Source organism: Podarcis liolepis, assembly GCF_965112155.1.
Source record: "Podarcis liolepis genome assembly, chromosome: 6".
NCBI lineage: Eukaryota > Metazoa > Chordata > Lepidosauria > Squamata > Lacertidae > Podarcis > Podarcis liolepis.
This window is the reverse complement of record NC_139559.1, coordinates 38,407,721-38,425,433: the sequence shown is the minus strand read 5'-3', so window position 1 is coordinate 38,425,433 and position 17,713 is coordinate 38,407,721.

Below are 17,713 nucleotides of genomic sequence, written 5' to 3'. Positions count from 1 at the left end.
GACAACCCCAATGAAAAGAAAAACTCTCCTCACAAATAGGATGGACAATTTCAAAAGGTCATTTGTTCATAGCTCTATGGAAGAATTCTAAAATAAACCTCAGCAGTGGTGAAAGCAATTTGCATACTAATCCAACATTTCTCCATATTTCCATAATAATAATTTTATTATTTATACCCCACCCATCTGACTGGGTTGCCCCAACCACTCTGGGCAGCTTCCAACATATATATATATATATAAATAAAAGATTAAACATTTCAAAAGACACTTCCCTATGAAGGGCTGCCTTTGAATGGCCTGGGGGTTGGATAACTCCATACCCTCCAATATTTCTCCAATGAAAATAGGGACATCCTAATGAAAGGTCCAGCACCGAGGGCCTTCTGGCGGTTCCCTCACTGCGAGAAGCCAAGTTACAGGGAACCAGGCAGAGGGCCTTCTCGGTAGTGGCGCCCTCCCTGTGGAACACCCTCCCACCAGATGGCAAAGAGAACAGCAACTACCAGACTTTTAGAAGACATCTGAAAGCAGCCCTTTTTAGGGAAGCTTTTAATGTTTGATGTATCACAGTATTTTAATATTCTTTTGGAAGCCGCCCAGAGTGGCTGGGGAAACCCAGCCAGATGGGCGGGGTATAAATAATAAATTATTATTATTATTATTAAACGTGGGACATTCCGGGATCAAATCAGAAACCAGGAGAGCTTCTGTAAATCCAGGACTGTCCCTGGAAATTAGGGACACTTGGAGGCTCTGAATTTGCCACATCTTTCCATTCTCTTTCCTCCCCCTAGTGTACATAAGGCCAGTAGCAGATGGAAGGAAGTAGAAGAAAAAACAGTTAGCTGAAAGAGTGGGGAAAGGTACAGGTTAACACCAGGCCTCCTGCAGAAGCAGCTATGTCTAAGAGGCTGTTCTGAAAGGAATTTAATATCAGATCTAGACCTTGTCAAGGCTGTACACTATCTGGCTAAGTGGCATCTGCTGCTCAGGACACATTCCAAACCAGCACACTTTGCATTGGTGCTGGGAAGGAGGGTGTAAGACAAGCCTGCCTGGGGCAGGGGGTGCTGGTGGTCCTGAAGGAGCAACCCCAAAGGAGTGCAAAGGCAAGGACCCACCCCCTTTTCATAGCTGCATTGGGCCTGGTTTTATATTTGGCATTGTATCTTTCCCTGTGGGGTTGTGTTTTTCTCAAGGCCACTTCTAGTGTGAGAGGCTGGACAAGTTCTGAAGTGGCGTCAGCACCAGATTTAGGGTGGCAATGGGTCCCCCCCCCCCACAGGGTGTCATGCCAATGGGGCACAAAACTGAGAACACCCATAACTGAGACGTTTCATTTTGGGGCACTACATTTTAGCCTTACTCAAGGCGCTATATGTCCACAGATGTCTGCCCCTGATTATGTGTGTTAATAGAAAGTGGTTTCATGCCACTGAAGTGAGAGTCTAATATTGCATGGAACAGTGCCCTTGCTAGGTGGGAGGCAGGTGACAGAGTGGTGAGTTTTTATCCTAGGTGAAAGCTGGATTACAAGTCCTGACTGATTATTTATTTATTTTTTAGTAAGTGTTGCCTGATGCTATCTTCTTCTACATGCCTGCTGTTGGTGCCAGAATGTCCTCCCACTTCCAAAATAGTGGGAATTTTTGTTCCAATAAGGAGGAGTGGGATGCTAATGAAAGCCATTTTCAACAACTCTCCAAGATAAAGATAAATGAACTTCAAAGCCTCATTTATCATGGTGTTGTCTGTTATTTGTAAAGATGTAATTATGTTATGTTTTAAACACACGTTAGTTTCACCTTTTTGAAATAAAACTTGTAGATTTTTACTTGCTATAGGGACTGAAAAGTTTTCCTGGCTCTACCATGAATGAAAGAAAATCCCAGCTGTGATGAAGAAGCAGATGCTGTGGAACTAGACAACTTTTTGCACAACCTTGTGTGGACCAGTGATGATTAATGAAACTGAGGGTAAAGACTGTGAACATTTTCATTACCTATTCAGGTTCTTGATATCAGTCAAGTGGCTTTTTGGACTTTGCAAACATTATTAGATTACTAAGAAGGCTAAAACATATCATGGTAGACACAGAGGCTACCATAAAAATGAAATCTAATGATAATTATGCACACCAGGCTAGTCAACCAGAAACTCTATTAGCTAATGAGATTAGACAGCAATCCTGTCCAGTGCCAATTAATCACACACCAATGCCAATATACCTGAGTTTAAAAGGGCACCTGATTATCTGGGAGGAGGGAGAAATAACACTGCAGTATCAGAATCTTGTGGTTTATTAAAAACCCAGTGAATTAAACGTAGGGAAGAATTTCAGTTTAGAAAACAGGAAAGTAGAGGAAGGGAAACTTAGGATGTACAAAATTAGGCCTGTTATGGAAAAAGCTGAAAGGGAAAAGTCATCCCCACCATAATATTTTAGAGCAAGGGGTCACCAAAAGAAGCTGAATACTGGGAGACTCAGACCAGACCAGAGGAAGTACTCCTTTATACAATGCATACATGCAAAACAAAAGGACCACACAATGGAATATGTTACCATAAAGTGCAGTGATGACCACCAACTTTGATGGCTTTAAAAGGGGGATTAGGTGAATTAATAGAAGTTAAGGCTATTAATTGTGATAAGGCTACTAGTTGTAAGGCCTTTGTTTTAGTAATTGTGAAGCAACATGGCTGAATTAAATAATGTTGAAATGAGTGCTAAAATGCACTTTATTCCATTAGCTTTACATGGTGTGAAAGCTCAGTTATAAGGTAGATATTAATAGTGAGGGAAACATTGTGGAAATGGAATGTGAATGCAACCTAAGTCTGTTGAAGCAAAAAACAACAAAGAGCATTGCGTAACCTTAAATAAGGAGTGGGAAACTTGAGATTCTCCACGTGTTGTTGAACTCCAACTCCAGGCAGCCCAGCCAGCAGGATCAACGGTCATAGGAGATTAGACTTTAGGAGCATCTAGAGGGCCAGAAGTTCCCCACCCCTGACTTAAAGACTAACAAATTTATTATAATAGGTTTCATGAACTGCCACAATCCCCTTTGTTGTCATTTATGCATGTTGTTATCTGTAGGCTTCTCTTTGTAACTCTCTCCCATTAAAATGTGAGCTGCACAGATACACAGTGGGAAACCATCCAGTGTGTATCTTACCAGTATATTGAGTAAGAAAACAAATTAACCAAGGCCCTTTGATCTCAAGATTAGCTACTGGTCGTTTACCTATGGGATTTTATCTGAAATGAAGCTCTAATCACACTAGCCACATACATGGTTTAAGAAGAGATTAAAATTAAGTTTCTCAAATATGCCCTGCATTTAAATTTCATATTTCCACACAACAGGGCTCAATCCTGAATTCCTTATGCAAGCAATATTCTCAATGGAATTAAAGATTTCTCCGAATACGCATAATGGAACAGAAGATCCATGCTTGATAAGGATTAACAAGGCTTTCAGTTCCCTCTGTATGTTGGATGGATACCCATCCAAATATTTATTATACATTTAATGGCCTGGGTGATGTTATTTACATAGTCATTACATTTATCTAGGAGGGAAGAATAGTATCACAACTCAAAATGATGGCTGGTTGATTATGTAGATCTGCTCAATGACAGATTGTTCATCCCTAAGAATGGCAAGAGCATATGAATGCAGGAGTCAATGCTATGACATTTGTGGAAGGGGTACAAAAGATTCTACTGCAGGGCTGAAACGAATCATTTCATATGAGGTATTAGGATCAGGCCTCTGGGGAGCAGATTATCTTGTCTCATACTATTACAACGGTTTTGCATATTGCTTTTCAGAATTCGAATATAGATTCAGCCCCTGAAAATTAATAGTTGGTCAGAAAAAAAGGGATCTTTGTGGTAGCTCAAAGTCAGCTCTCTAGCTAAGGATTGATTCCTATTTTGTGAGATACAGTACAAGACTCTGCTAAAAGAAAAACAGGGGTTTTGTCCACAATGTGACAATATGAACAGATGCTCACACATTCCTGCAACCATCAAAAAAGTGAGGAGAAGCAGCTGTAGCAGCTTCCAGGTTCCAAAGAGATTATGTGGAGACTTCTGGAGGCCTCACATGACCTTACCTTGCTGGTAAGCAAGGAGCTCTACCTCGCTTACGGGGGTCTTGGGAAGTTCACATGAACCTGGAAGCCACAGATATGTGACTCCAGTAAGCAAGGCTTCGGTGGGGGGTAGCAAGGACAGGTGTGTAGTGTATTCACAGGGTGGCACCTTCCCATTTTGCCTCCCTGGGGAGGAGAGGGGAGGGGAAATCCATTTGTTCTAATGCTAATTCTTGTTCCTCTACAACTATTTCATTAAATACCTCCCTGAATTTTTTTGAATCTGTTTTATAGCTGAAGGGGAGATAAAGTGGGGAAGAAGCAAATATTATTTTAAATATATATTCTTTAAAAAAATCTGTCAGTTGCTTGATAGTTTCACAGTCCATCTTCTGGACATAAAACACGAATGCCAAAGATTCAGACTTTCTTCTAGAATTCAAACCTGGCAGGGTTGATATTTTTAAGCTTTAGCAATGACTTAGAAGCATACATGTGTACAGATCTGTAGGCGCAGACTATCCCCCGACCCAAACTAGTTCGCTAAGAAAATCCCCAAACTTGGTCCCTTGGCTGACTCTGTGTCATCTCTCTGCTGTTGCTTATATTAAAGTTTTAAGTGTCTATATGCTTATCACATTTATAAATTTTAAATTTATTGTTGTACATTCTTTTAAATGTTTGTTTTCCTTCTAGGGTTGTACCCCCAAGTGTGTTTTATAAGCTGGTCTCTGACCGTAATAAATTATCTATCTATCAGCATAACTTCCTACGAGAGCTGATGACATCTCCAAAGCAATGGTGCATCAGCCACAGCACTGACTGCAATGGAGACATAATGTGTATCTGGTGCTGCCAGAGGAGGACATGCAGAAGCCTCCCATGTTTCCCTTTGCATCATTATTCCGTGTTCCAAATGTGGCTCCTTTAGACGTTCTTTATGATTTGTAGCCATGAAGATTGCACATGATTATTATCATCTGACATGCTCTTTTCATTCCCTTGCTAATCCTGCTACAAGATATTTGTAGGGGTTTCTCTTTTGTCTTTTTTGTTAATCCTCTCTGTTCAGTTGGATGGCTGCATGTGGTATATAGGAATATATGCCCGTGTTTCTTAGATCAGCACTTACCTTCTGCATCACACAGGGAGCCTATATGAGTAGATGCAGTTCCTCACCTCAGACTGTTGCCCTTCAACTCATGAGGGGTGGGCAAGGACAAAGGGCAGAATATCACACTTATTCCTGCGCTGCTCCCTGCACCTGCTACTTTAACCAAGTTTTCTGAACACCTGAAGAGGACTAAAATGCAAGTCAGAAGTCACCTCATTCCAATTTTTACCAGCTCAAATATGGTTTTGTGAATCAGTTCCTGTTCTAGAGATGTTGGCACATATCTTCTGTATTCTACCCTGACAGCTTTTCTGTCCAACCTGCAGATGGATTTAAAGAAGGGTGTGTAAATGTTTTAGAACAGGTTTTAAAGTGTGGTGGAGGAAGCATCTGGAATTAGTAGTAAGCAGAAACGATTTTGAAAAGTGAATGCTTTCCTTGTTCACAGCGAGATCCATTGCCTGCATGAAAATCAGCAAGCCCATTTCTTCTCATTTGCACTTTTTATGCAGAAATAGAGAATTAAAGGTCTGTGCTGGTTACTAAACTATTTCATCTCCCTGGGACAATCCTCCCGGTTGGTATTAAAAAATAGCTTTGCATAAAAGCTATCATGTTATGTATATTTGGCTGATGCTCAAAGTAAGCATATAAAGGGTGTTTGGCAAATAAAGAGATGTAGGTAACAGCACACAAATAATACAAAAGGTAAGAAATGAATGAGGAAGCAAAAACATAACACCTAAATCCTCATAAAGAATAATCTGTTGTCACTGATAAAAGCAGAAACATATAAAGGAGTGGGAAATGCAATACTCCCCATCACCTGCAAACTAAAATTAGTGAGTTGAATCCAGAGTAAGCTATTTACACTTAGTTGCGACTGAAAGCAGTGGGGCTTCACTTACTCATGACTAACAGTTCTCCTTGATTTCTGTGGGACCTAAGAGCTACTACTTGCTCTGGATCCACATAATAATATATTCCTTAGTTACAACCAAGTTGTAGTAGCTACTCTGTAGCTACTCTGTAGCTACTCAGTAGCTACTCTGTAGCTACTGTAGCTACTCTGTATGGGGTTACCTTTGAAGGTCTTTGGAAACTTTGGTTACTAATATACGATTCAAACTGTTGGTGATTATCTTTGAAACACCGAAAGCTCCAAATGGGTGGAAACATGGCTGGGTGGGACAAGAGAAAGATGGATTTAAAGAAGGGTGTGTAAATGTTTTAGAACAGGTTAGAGAAAGGACAGGTTGGAGAGAGGACAAGAGAAAGGACCTTCTCAGTGGCCGCACCTATATTTTTACATCAGAAGTGTGGGATATAAATGTTTTAATAAAACAAATATTCATTTAAAAAAGAGATAAATACACTGCCCACATGTATGTGCCATACACAAATAAACTTGTAACTTGACAAGGAAAAATACATGCTTCCATGCAGGGTACCTGTCGTGCACTGTGTAAATAATTACTGGAATATTCCATTCATTTTTTATCATGATGAATAATCAGGTCAGGACAATTTCCTCATTTTACAGCTATTTTCTGTTTTTGTAATCTAAGATGAAAGACTCTAGGATGCATGTCAGAGATGGGTCATCTCTTTCTGTGTAGGTTGTAACTATTGCTTCTTATCCTGTCCACACTGGAAAGATAGGTTGAACAAATATTTCCTGATTTATCTAACATCTTTGAGGCATATGAATTAGCTGTCAGTAAACCTATGATTAATCTTCTGGCTATGCAAAATATGGGCATTTTTTTCAGCTTGTACTCATACCACCACCACCACCCCCCTGCCTGTACATTGCTATCAATTTTTTATTATTCATTGGTAACTCTCTAGCTAATGCCTCCCAGTTTGTCAGCATTTTCTCTTCAACTGCATACCCTCCAAAATTCCTCAGATGGAAATAGGGACATTTCTCACTCCCCCCCCAACTGACCCTCCTTGACCCCCCATTTTTTTGTCTCCTCCCTACTGAGCATTTCCACCACCACCACACTAACAGGAAACAGGACACACACACTTCACTGTCCTGAGAAAAATCCTTAATCCAGATTTTATTTAATTCTTTGGTATGTTTACAAAAAAAAAAAACACCACACACACGCCAATAAATAATTTTTTAGAAAGAGGCAAGATTAGACATGGATGCACTATATACATACTCCGTTCTCCGTTCTCCTCCTCCTTTCTTCCTGCCCAGGCTCGTCCTCAATGGCAGCAGTCTCTCCTCCTCACCTGTTCTCCAGCAGCCACTACAAGCTGCCCAAGGGAGGAGGCCGGTGGCGGCAGCCATGGGGAGGCCTGTTGGAAAACGCCCTTGGGTCGCCTGTAAACCCCCAGCACTCCCAGTGTCCTCCAATGTGCGCAGCACTGGAAAAGGCAGCTCCCTTCTTCTCCAGGGCACTCAGCGACATATATCAGCTTGATATAGGCACACTAATCTTCTGGCATAACACAGCAAGAAGAGTGAGACATCATAGATCCAAGCTACTATTTATTTACATGCTATATACAGACTACAGCAGAGATCAGCAACCTTTTAAAGCTGTGGGACGGTCCACCGTCCCTCAGGCCATGTGGTGGGCCGGACTATATTTTGAAAAAAATATATGAAAGAATTCCTATGCCCCACAAATAACCCAGAGATGCATTAAAAATAAAAGCACATATTCTAATCATATAAAAACACCAGGCAGGCCCCACAAATAACCCAGAGATGCATGTTGAATAAAAGGACACATTCTACTCATGTAAAAACACACTGATTCCCAGACCATCCACGGGCCAGATTGAGAAGGTGAATGGGCCACATCTGGCCCCCGTGCCTTAGGTTGCCTATCCCTGGACTACAGCATAACTGCGCCCGTTCTCTTCAGCTCCGAGAGAACAACCAAAGTGAAAGGCTGTCTTCTGTTCCCACAGTCTTCTCAGACAGGTGTGTGATTCACACCAGTCACATTTGCTGCATGAGATACTAACAAGGCCATGGAGAGGCAACAGGATGCTCTCTCACAGCTGCTGCTGCTGCCGTTGCTGCTCCTGCTGAGGACAAGTGCCAGCTCATACTCCTCCATAAGCTCGGAGGCGGCACTGGTGGGGGAAATCAGGACATTCCAGGATCAAATCAGAAGCTGGGATGGTTTTTGTAATTCCAGGACTGTCCCTGGAAAATAAGTACACTTGGAGGGTATGTGACTGTAATGCTCACAACTGAACATAATATAAATGAAGAATGATATGGTACTATAGCTTATGAAGCCTTGGAGAAAGTGACCTGGTTGATACAAATGGCATTGGATATTTGAGTTCCATAATATAATTGAAAAGGTTTGCAAATCTGAAGAGTAGATTCCCCCCCCCCCCACACACACTAAGTTGCTAAACTTCCAAACTCAGGATGCCGACTGCAATTAGTCTAATTCTCAAAGAAGCTTTTTGTTGTGTTGCGGATAGTTTGGGTGCCCATTCATCTCCACCTTGCTTAATTTCCACTCACCTCAGCTCATTTGATCAAACTGCATTTAATTCCAGTTTCTTTAAAATCTCTAGGAGAATATGGACTTTTTTGGTTTTCAAATACGTTAGATTTTAATAACCTGCTGGAGGATTTAAAAGAGATTTATTCTACAAAAAAGTTAATTACTAATTAGAAAATTAATTTACACAATATAAATTAATTTTATCAAGCACCAGAGCAATAAAATACTTTAAATGCTTTTGGCTCATCTGTGTTTTAAACAAAAGATGATTTGATTCACATCCTCCTTTGAAACCCTGGTTCTATACCTTGTATTCTTCCCAAGAGGGCCTCTTTATAAAGTAATTTTGTAATTAGGAATAAATTGCTTTGAAGAGTGACACTTTTTCCATTTCACAAGTATAAAAATGGCCTACCTATTTCTCTCTCTCTTTCTCTCTCTCTTTTGAGTAAGTTCCATTTGTTTTCAAAGACAGATTGGAAAGAGACTGCAGATATAATTTTGGAATAATTGCTTTTAATACGTTTGGTTACAAAAGACTGAATTATACACACTTTACCTTCCCTTTGAAGCCATTACCAATCTTCGAAACTCCCAGAAGTTAAGATGACACTTTGCTGCACTGTGGAATTCAACAGAGGTTGATGCCAATGTAATAATCCAAAGCTATTGCCTACTCATTTTATACTGGTTCAGACAAGTACTCATCATGAGCATTATACTGTCTCCTATAAAGGTTAGAATTTAATTTGTTACAATTGCAAAAGGCTCGCCTTATCTCATGATAGAAATCCACACCACTCCTTCATGTTCCTTGGTAGGCCAAAATGATTACTTTGCTAGGATAGGTTCAGGACCAGGTTCCAGTAGGGGGTGGTAGGGTGGCAGAGGCAGGACATTGTAGCTTTCCCAGCTTCCAATTACAACATGCCCTGAAACTTACTGGGAGCAGGCATGGGGAACTTGATGTTGTACAGGCACATAATAGCCAGAGTGGCAAATTAGCTCTGCCATGCTGAACTGCACAGCACCAAACCTCCCATGACTCACCCCTCCTACCAGTAAGTGCCAGTAACACACAATGCGTGGAAGCTGGGAGAGCGGTAGTGCCCAACCAAATCTTTCCAATTTGCAATTTCCAAATTAATATGAGAACCGACGTTCAGCCATTCATCAAAATGGCACATATCAGAATTTTGCAATGCACTTCTCCAGTCAGATAATATTTACAAAAAGATGCACATTGTAGCCAAAAGCGTGCATAAAAATCAATATTTTTTCTGAAAATAGCAGAAAAATACATCATATTATGTGAAAATGCTTACATTGGTTACAATTGCATGAAAAATTGTGCCTGTGTGAAATACCAAAGATTTTCCATTATATTTTTTAAAAATAAATAAATTCATGAATTGCAGAAGAAATCTGGGGAAATGAGTTTAGGACTGGAAATGTGAGAAACTGAGAAAACCAAAATGCACAGATTCTATCACTCCTGGTGGCGCTTCACTTATGGAACTCCTTCCCAGGGGAGCCCCTGAAAATCTCACTGAGGCCTCAGAAAATTGTCCATGACACCACATCTATGTCTAACAATCCTAGCCATTAAAATCATTCCCCTGTAATCCTTTTTGTTGCTGATGGAACCAGTCCTCCTGTGTCCCACTTCAGGTTACCATTGTTTGATAGTTAGCATTGCGATAAAGACCCAAAATAGCAATGTTCAAAAAGAGAGTCAGTCATCAAAGGGATTTTAAGATGGGGTAAAACCCCCAAATTTTTACAGTAAGGTGCTCAATGGAGAGGACAGCTGCAGTGATAAGGGTTTACTGGCTCTGGTGTAAAACAAACAGTTTGTCTTGGCAGGGATTTGGCAGGCAGAGACTGTGCCTGCTGAATTATGGGCTTATTACACACAATTATGTGTGTTTATAAAGAGCGAGTGGCAGGCACAGACAAAGCTGACTCCAACATCCATTCACTGAGCAGGTGACAGGTAGGGGAGGAGGGCAGTGCAAGTGAAGCCAGCCAGCAGTCATTAGGCTTTAAATGGGTTCATTAAAAGAGGATTCTTTAATAAGACTCGTTCACTAAAGGCCAGAAGTTGCCTGTTAAGGCACAGCCTAGCTGTAGAGGTGACAGGTAGGGCAACCACAGATGGAGAGGTCCTGCTTTAACCTTGTGTCATAATGTTTATTATGTTGCTGAATTTTCATGGTGTTTTCGTGTGATGGTGTGCCCTTTCACAAGGGAATAATTCTTCACCAAATTAGTTCCCTATTTATTTATTTTTTAAGAAAATGGATTTGTTTATTTCCATACTGAATGCTCTTCAGCCACTCACCATGAACTATCTCCCTGAGTCCAGGGCCACTGTATCTCTAGGAAAAGAGTCAGACCGCAGATAAAGATAGACAGCTCCAGCAGAGGAGCTGAAACCACTTACGCTGTGTTGTTCATAAAGAAGTCCCATAATAAGAGCACAAGTTGTCTACGGCCATACTACCCTGAACACGCCCGATGTCATCTGATCTCGGAAGCTAAGCAGGGTCAGGCCTGGTTAGTACTTGGATGGGAGACTGCCTGGGAATACCGGGTGCCATAGGCTTTTGCCATAAAAAAGGGGGGGAAAATAAGGGCACAAGTTCTATGTGAAACCAATCTGATACATTTAAAAAGCCCTGTTTGCTACCTTGTAAGACTCACATCGCGTCATGCTTCACCAACTAAAACACATAGTTAAGTGCAAAAGGCTGCTTCAGATATAACAAACCACAGTTTCCTGCAGGCTCCTTCTCTCTTCTTCCGCCTGCCAGATGAAACTGGAAGCATCTACTTCTGGTTTTAAACAAGCCACAATTCTTTGTAATATCCAGACTTGGAAAATTGTGGTTTGCTTAAACCAGGATCAAATGAGTTGAACTTCATGTGACTCTCAGCCTACTTTCAAGGTAGTGGCAAAGAGGGGGAAACAGGGAAAAGGAATGGCGAAAAAAGAATGCCCACCACTGGCTTTGCCCCCACCCACTGCTGAGGTATGGATTCTGACAGGGTAACCCTGGCAGTACTCAATGGGGGGGGGGAGGTTTCTTACTCTTAGCTTAAAATATGGTGAGTAAAAATGACCAAGATGAAACCTGTTTATTTAAAGACCTTTTATCAAGCACTTCAATTTATCTACCAGTAGCCATAGCACTACTCATGTGAAAAAGTTTTCATTTCTCACCATTAGGCAAGCAGTAAAAAGGTCAGAGAGATATCCCTGGGGAGTGTGTTCCATAAACCCTGTTTTTCATTTTACTTCTTATTTCACTTATTCCACTCAGGACTGCACTCCATGCATCTGATGAAGTGGTCCACAAAAGCTTATGCCATTATAAATTTGTTAGTCTTTAAGATGCCACAATAGTTTATGTGTACACTTTTATAGTCCTTGGCATCACACTTCTCTCTCTAATACTGCACACACCCAGAGGGTTGCAGCATCACCAGCTTTCACACATACCGTCCCACATTATTTGTGACTCTGCTTTTATAACTGCTATTGGCTCTGCTTGCTGGTTTGTCTTTTTTAAGGCTATATTTTTATTTTGTACTGTGTCAATTTTGTGTAAGTTTGCCTTGTGTGCTTTTGAAGAAAAGTGGGGTGATGATGATGGTGATTCCAGAGAAGTTCAAATAGAATGTTTGACAGAGCTAGATAGAGCTTTTCTAGACGTTTGTGTCACTTCTCCTTACAGCAGCTACAAATTTCACTTAGAAGCTCCTGGGTTCCATCCATTTGAAAGATGCTCCGCTGGGCTGGAACAAAGACCTTTGCCTGAGATATCAGGAAACCAGTGCTCATCAGATCAGATGGCTCTTGGCTAGATGTGGTAACGCAAAACCAAAACCAAACCCTGTTCTACCTGAACCATAGCAGTTGAAACGCTACTACAGGATGTAGCTGTCCACCAAGAGGCAAGTTTTACCTCCATGATGCCCTCCTCTTTTTGTGAATCTCAATGCTACTTCATTATTATTATTATTATTATTATTATTATTATTATTTATTTATTTATTTTATACCTCACCCATCTGGCTGGGTTACCCACTCTGAGCAGCTTCCAACAGAAGATTAAAAATACATTAAAGTAAAGAATTGTCTCTTATAACTATGGAACTGTTGAGGCCTAACTAGACTTATTGTCCATTGACTTTAGAGGTTTGGACTGGACACATACCCTGGGCTGTATAATCTTGACAGGAATGGTACAACATGCCTAACAATATCTTTGCAGATTCACTTTAACCTGATATTGCCACAACTGTAAATAAAGGAGACAAAATGTTTTCTGAAACGCGCATCTACCATCCATAAGTTTGTTGCATTTATTTCAATAAGTCAATAATTTTCCCCCTAAGATTTTTTGGGTGGGGGTGTTCTTCCACAGAGCCATTGGCATTGTAACTCTGCTGCATACAAGGGATTAGCTATTTTCCTGGTCACCAGAGCAAGATCTAGCCAAAGCGAATCATTTCAAAGTCTCCCTATAACACAAAGGGTTAATGGTGACTGGACTTGATCTATTTTTTTTACTAGCTTGGCTAATACACGGTCCTTTTTTGGAGAAAGTAGATCTGGCTGTGGTATTTCATCCTCCAGACTACCTCCAGACTACTGCAATCTGTAGCCAAAGCATCTGCAAATTTTGGTTGGGCCAAACTGTTGATTTCTTATCTGAGATAGGTCCAATGGGAAGAATTTCTAGATTTAATTCAAGGTGCTGATGGTCACTTTTAAGGCCACAAATGTCTTGGTGCCTGGGCAATCCTGGTTCCCAAGCTGGAGAGGGGATTGGGCTTATCTCATTAAGTCCCTCTCCTTCTTGCCACCATGACTACCGTCCATCTCCCTGTGGGCCCAATCCACATTTTAGTGTTTATTATATGAAGCTTCACCCACCTTACTGCAACTGATATGTTCAGAGCTGTGCCTTCCCATTTTATAGCAGATGCTCATTTTAAGTCAGCTATTAGTCTGAAAGGATTTCAGTTTATCTCCATATGAAAACCACACCCCCCCCCCCATCAATTCTTTGCTGCTGCAAAGGAGGACTTCATCATGGCAAAAAATTGATTACAAATGCATTAGAAGAAATATGTACTCCTCCGTTTAGTAAGCACCTGCTTCTAATGCCAAACCTTTAACTCTGATTGTCTATCTCTTATCCACTCTCTGAGGAACATTCTTTGGCTAATAGCCAATTTTCCTCTGTGTGTCTCAGAGATATTTTTCCCTGTCTGTAACAAGGATGATTAAAATGTGTAGCTTCAGAATGGGAATACACTTTAAAAGTTTGCATGTGGGCTTGCTATATCGATTCAAATGTAATTAAATGTCTACGCTGCAAACGTGAACTTTGCAGAAAACACACGTGTTCTAGTGACTAACAAAACAAAGTTTTTAATTTCTTATAGCAAACTGTTTTGGCTTCTGGCTTTTTCAGCTTTTCTGCTGTTAATTAAAGGATGGTATATTGAAGATGGCACTTTCAGAGCACTGAGAATGGAATATTCAGGCGTGTTGCATTTACTATAGCTGAATGATGTCAAGTATCCTCCTAGTTGAAGTTATGTGGTAAAATGTCAAGTCTATAGATGAAGAAGTTTTCTATTGTTTCCACTTTACTTAGATCAGATGGTAGATGGGAGGCAGTGTTTCTGATTGATGGTTTAAATACAGCTGTCTTGAACGGCCTGCATAGATTTGAAGGCTGGCATAATGCTATGACAGGAGGTTTGCTGATTACATTAGCAAGATGTTCAGTGCTCACCATCAGTGAGTAGCTTTCTGTTTGTCTTGTCTATTGTTTGTTGTTGTTTCAACCATCATGGTCTTATCAACCACCGAAAAAAGAAAATACATCCTATAAAATAAATACATAGATATAACAATAAAATACAATATCAATCTAGATTGATTGATTGATTGATTGATAGATCAATAGATGATAGATAGCTGGACATAAACGAATACAAATAGGTTTTTATATTTCGTGCCCAATTCAATCTTTACAGTCCACCAATGAACATTCTCCTCAATTTTTGGATGGCAACTGCAAATCTTGCTACTTTATCTGCCACAAATTTGTCAAAACCAGACAACAAACATGTGATTTTCAGTTGGTCATCTGCAGAATGCTATGATAGGAGATTTGCTGATTACATTAGCAAGATGTTCAGTGAGTAGCTTTCTGTTATTGCTAGGTGACAGGAGGTGCTGAATGAAAATATCTCATGCATGGGATATGGTGTTCCTTGTTGATTGATGCCTCACTTTCATGAAGAAGAACCTCTTTAGAAAAAGATGTATGCCCAGGGGTGTTTCAATCATTGATATGTGGAGGATACCCACTGTGCTGAAGTTATTCTTTAAGTTTTCTGGTTCCTCTTTTGCAATTTTCTTTGTTCTTCCATATGCATTTCATTTGCTTCTCTTGAGATGTTTGAGAAGCAGGATTTCCATTTAGTTAGGTATATTAGTAGGTTTGGTGTAAAAATCCATGACTATTTTGTTGTTCCTGGTGGTGAGGACAACATCAAGGAAATGGCAGTGTGAATTTCCAATGGAGCTTTTGAATCCAAACTTGGATTGTGGAATAAATAGAACTGATGTGATATCTAATTGCTATTATTACTGCTATCATGGTTATATGGAAGCAAATCTGCTGCAATGAAAAATAAGATGTAGGTATTTATAGCCTGTTCCTAACCTGTTGTTTGCTTGTATGTTTTGACTAGCTGCCTTGCTTTTTATTGTTTGGCAGTAATGTGAAAAGTAGGCTTTGGACATGTAAAATGTGCCACTTGTTTTCACATGGCATCATGTAGAAGATGTTCTAAAAGAACTGTAAAACAGGGTGATGTGGAGTGGTTGTCACCAGCAGTGTATCATAAATCAGGTGGTTACTACATTTTAAATTGTGTCAGTGACACCCCAGCATCCAGATATATGAGCTATCTAGTGTCTATATTATAAGAATCACTTCCTTCTACAGCTACAGACTGGCCGGCACCTTTCTGAGATATGACAGAATGCCCTGGGGTCTAAGACAATTTCTGTTTGTCTTAATTAATAGCATTTCATAAGAGTCCCATGCAGTATAGCTAGCAGGTGTGAAAAATAGGAAAGACTTTATCTCTTAGACACGTCCTTAAAACATGCAAAACCCATCAGAAATGTTAGCTCTTACTCTCTGCAGAAATAAAGGAGAACACTTGCTTTTGCCTGAGGCTCTGAGAGAGAGATCACATGGAAGGACCATGAGAAGCAAGCATTTACACAATAAAGGGGGGGGGTGCACCGGTGGTCCCAAGCACAGTGCTGGAGGGCTCCTAGCCAGCTAAGAAAGTAATATCACTTGTTCCAAGAAGACTACCACAGAGGCCTTGAGTTGTTCTTTGGAACTGTCTGCATTTCCAGAAAAACTGCTTGGCAGGGGGTTGGACTCGATGGCCCTTGTGGTCTCTTCCAACTCTATGATTCTATGATTCTAAGGAGAAACTGTTTAGAGATCAAAGCCTGTGTGGACAGTCCCTTTATGTAGTTTATTCAGTAGCTTGCACTGAACTTAGTTGTTTCTGTTTTCCATCAGGTGTTTCCTGTGTCTGTTTTCTTCTTGTTGAGATGAGAGGGTAAAGTTCTCCTGTTTCATGATTGGCGTGCTCTCTAACTCTGACATGACAAGCTATAATCCAATGGTTTTCAGACTTTTTATTTTCAGAGAACTGTTTCTATGATGTTTAGTCAATCAAATAAACCTTCCACATTTGCCACAGAACCACAATGTACTATTTTTTTTTGGGGGGGGGGAGGCACGAAGGATCATCATTGTTGAAGAACACCAGCCTGGTCTATAAAACTTCCCAGTTGGCTGCCCTGCTGCAGTTGGAGGTTGCACCAAATTTTGGTAGTGGCAGACAAGCTGCCTCACCAAGAAGCTTGTCTTCCATTACTGATCACTGAGAGACCCCTGCGAAGCTTCCCAGGAATCTCTAGAGCACAGCTGGAAAATTCTTAACTATTAATGAAGGTAAAGTAAAATACTAGATACCGTTGCAGTAAGACAGCATAATCACATAGAAGCCTTCAGCACAAGATCCAAAATTAAGGATTACCTTTCCTCCACCCTTTCCAAGCTCTGCGTCCAAGGATTTATTTTTATTTTTTGCTCTGGAGCTTTCCCTGTGAAAACCTGCTCTTTAAAGCTCAACTGGGGCAAATGGCAATCTGCGGAAAACCTGAACTGATGTTTGCTCTGATTGAGCACTAAAGCCAGTGCTATTTCTCTGGGAGGAAAGTGCCGGAACTCAGGTGGGTCTCTCTCAGGCCCACCAGAGAGGTGCCAAAACTCACCTGAGAGGTTCCGGAACTGATTTCTGGTGAGTTCCCTCTGAAAAAATGCCCTAGCAAAAGGTAATTGTGAATAAGCTCTAATGCACATTCCCCAAGGTCTGTTGGAGATTATGCACATTGACCATGAAATGTGCACAATACTCTCTTCTTTGACAGATTATGTGCATATTCTCCATGATCCTGAGGTGAATATGCACATTGGCCAACTGTTATGCATATTAACAGCTCAACTTACATTGCATATGTGTATCTGCTTCGGGGAATTTAATAAGTTCACAACAGCATGGTTCTCAATAAAATAGAATTGGTTCAACACAATTTGCAAAACAATGATAAAACCATTGTGTCTGCTATTTGTGTTGGAATAGAGATGGCTTGAAGAGAATGTTTAAAAGGCTTAGAGGATAACAAAGAACAACTTACAAAGCATTATTGGCAAATATTCATGCTTTTTTGACAGTTTATGTGAGTGTTTGCGGGAGGCGGGAAGAAAATACTAGTATGGAACAATGATTCCAGAAGCCATCTTGTGGGAAGGGAGAGACAATGGATTAAAAAATGTTAATTTTAGTGGTGTTACCAGATAATTGCAGCCACTTT